The sequence below is a fragment of the Sinocyclocheilus rhinocerous genome, unplaced genomic scaffold (assembly GCF_001515625.1).
Source record: "Sinocyclocheilus rhinocerous isolate Xijiao unplaced genomic scaffold, SAMN03320098_v1.1 scaffold688, whole genome shotgun sequence".
NCBI lineage: Eukaryota > Metazoa > Chordata > Actinopteri > Cypriniformes > Cyprinidae > Sinocyclocheilus > Sinocyclocheilus rhinocerous.
This window is the reverse complement of record NW_015651641.1, coordinates 918,975-922,246: the sequence shown is the minus strand read 5'-3', so window position 1 is coordinate 922,246 and position 3,272 is coordinate 918,975. Positions and strand designations below refer to the sequence as shown.

Here is a 3,272-nt window from a genome sequence, read left to right as displayed (position 1 = left end):
TAATTATAACAATTAAACAAATCAATAAAATCTTACTATTGCAATAATCATATATTTCACTGCAAAAAAGTGTATTTAGTAATAATAATAATAATAATAATAATAATATAACAATTAATAAATTAAGCTAAATATTACTATTTAATATTTCACTGTAAAATAAAATTGTGCATTGAAGAAAAAAAATTCCACAACAACTTATTATTATTATCATTATTATTATTATTACTACTAAATAAAAATATAAAATTACTACAAACAAAATAAATATGACTATTTTAATGTTTCACTGCAAAAAGTGTATTTAATAGGGATGTAACGATTCACTCAACTCACGATTCGATTCACGATTTTGAATTCACAATTCGATTTTCTCACGATTTTTTTTTTTTACAAAATGAGATTGAAGACATTATACAGTAAATGAAAAGGTGTCGTTTTATTAGGCTATTGCTGCACGTTTCTTTGTGAAATTAAAATATAACAAAACTAAATAGAAATTTTAAAACAAACCCCAAATCAAACAAGTTACACAAATAAAAGAAATCTCTTAATATGAACTAACTAAGGCTTTGCCTGTGCTCTTTACATTTAAAATTAGAGGCAACCACTGGATTTTGATACAGCGTCACTGATTATAATGGTTCTACTGGTTCTTTTGCCGCTCGCGTCCGGTGTAGACATGGTGTTTAATGTCGTTGGTGAGGAGGAAAGCCTGTGTGTCCTAGCGGACAGCAAGAAACCCACAAAAAATAAAGAAATAACAGAGAGAGAATAATAATAATAATAACAGTTATTCTCTCTATGCTATTTTTCAATGTTTCAAGTGATGCAGGTGTTTTTTTCCCTGTAGGTTTTTTAAATAAAAAAAAGCATACATTTTTCATAATGTTTAGTGAAATTATTTGTGTCTGTCAGCCATCGGCGATGGACGATGGCATCGTCTATCGGCCCAACCCTAATAAGCACTACTCATTAGATGTTTGGGAAGGCATATGTTGCATTTCCAAATGCACATTATATCGACACACACTCATCATGATCATGAGCTGCTCATGTGTAAGAAAGCAGTGCCGCACTTCACTCTGAAAGATGCAGCAAGTTCCAGACCTGTGTGACTTTTTCTTCACATACATAAAAGATGATCTTTTGAAGAAATGTTTTCTTCTTCTTGGTCCATGCATTGAACATCAATGAGATTCAAAAAATAGCATTGGTCTCCACTGACTGTATGGACAAAAAACAGTGAGATACTTTTTTTCATTCATCTTTTTTCGGTGAACTATCCCTTTAAGCAAAGCAAAGGCTCAGGCTCTCACAAGAGTAAACAGTTCACGTTTAACTAAACATCTCCAAAGAGGTACACGGAAACTAGGGCTGCACAAGATACGCGTTAAATATCGCATGCGATTTATCGTGCAGCCCTAACGGAAACAAGCATGTAAACTTACAATCCTCCTCAATGTCCAATGGGAACACATCCCAATGGCCTTATGGATTGTAAATGGTATAAAACATGGCATTTCCCAATAACACCGTTCCGTTTCATCAACAAACAGCAGTGGCTGTGAGGGCAAATACATTCTAACAAACTAAGACTCAACACTTGAACCGCGTCCAGACCACCCTGTACTAATTATTCCCAAAATAAGCAGTGGGGGAAGAGTTTCTGTGCGCTCCACACCCATAAAGCATGTACTCAAAACAGATCCGAGAATAGTGCGGTGGTCCGGAGGACTGCTGATTTATGTGCCTGACCCCAGCCTGACTCACTCAGGATGGCCTTTTTTGAGAGGTCAAGAGCGAGAGAGAGGTCACGTACCGTCAGCGCTTACGTCCTGCTCCTGTCCAGCACCTTCTCACGGAGGACAGACGCTGTCGTATCTGGACCTGCTGAAAGAGAAGATCATTTATTCATCCATTCATTGAAGTACAATAATACCGTAACTAACACAAACACAGAAAAGACTGCAAAAGTGCTGCATTCATGAAAATCTTTGTAATATGTTGTAACAAATAAAATTTTACACACACACACATTATATATATATATATATATATATATACACGATTTAATGTTCAGACGTAACGCTTCCACCACATAATTTATCATAATATCAGATGACATTTACATATAAACGTCTTAAAGGTGCAGTATCATAAGTCATAAACAATAAACTGATAAGAGGTATTTCTGCAATATTATAAGTAATTTAAAATGTTAAATTACAATTGTTTTTAGAAAATAGGTTTTACTCTTTTTAGCTAGGGATGCTCCATCAGGATTTTTGCAGCCGATACTGAGTACCGATTTCTTGTCATGTGATCGGCCGATACCGATGCCGATTCTGATGCTTCAAGTTTTATATAGACCATTTCATCGGGCGCGCGTGCCTGGCCCGAAGTTAACTTCCGGTCTGTGTTTGTTTATCAGTCTGGCTATGGCTCCGGGTACAAACGCAGTTAAAGTTAAGGTGATGAGTAGACTGAAGTTGGGCTCAGGTGGTTGTGCTGTGGGATGTGTTTCCCATACATTTATTTATTTGTGGCGCTTGCCACAATATCAAAACTGACGGATTTTCCAAAAGGCTTCGTTGAATAAACATGAGCAAGTACTGCACGTTTAAAAATCAAAACGAGGCACGGGTGTTTTTATATTACTGTATTTCTGAAGGAAGACTATCTTTAGAAAATTTTCAATCTTGTTTTCATTTCATCTTGCATTTATATGCCTGATAAAGCAGCGTTTGTGAGCTCAGCGCTTCTTTGTGTATAGCCGTTACCAGGGAAACCTGTTTCTCCTGCTTTAAAGCACTTTCTGCTAGCAGAGAATGAATTTGCATTTTCAGTAAGTCAGTCTGATTTACGCAGCAAACATATTTTGCTTTTCCTATATCCACGGGCACTGCGGATAATCCGCGGGTCGGGTAATAAAAAATGCATTCTGATTGTTTGCGGGTGGGACGCTGGTGGATAAAATAAATCACAAATGATGCAAATATAATAAATTTTTTTCATGAGGCAGATGATTTTGTGTGTGTGTGTGTGTGTGTCTGTGTGTGTGGGTGTGTGTTCGTTCGCCTGATCGGGAAGTTGCAGTGACAGAAACGGTGACATTCCAGATAAAGTTTGAAAGGAGTAAAGCCTGTGTTAATGCTGTTGAGTAGGCTAATGTAGCCAAAGTAGATATTTTGTTTTATAAATAAATGTTCATTTAAAAGCAGCCCACGATCAGCGTGTTATGTTACCGTTATCCCTTACGGCTCCAACGA

The 3,272-nt window shown here is 36.5% G+C and overlaps 1 protein-coding gene across 9 annotated transcripts in view; it reads right to left on the bottom strand.

The window, feature by feature from the left end:
* LOC107713322 (spermatid perinuclear RNA-binding protein-like) overlaps window positions 1-3,272 on the bottom strand; it is a 96,624-nt gene that overhangs the window by 62,672 nt on the left and 30,680 nt on the right. For 6 of the 9 annotated variants that reach the window (XM_016518786.1, XM_016518790.1, XM_016518793.1 and 3 more), the window contains exon 2: window positions 1,823-1,893. The gene's annotated coding sequence lies outside the window, so the exon portion shown is untranslated. The remainder of the gene's footprint in view (window positions 1-1,822; window positions 1,894-3,272) is intronic. The other 3 variants (XM_016518788.1, XM_016518789.1, XM_016518787.1) reach the window with 1 other exon arrangement.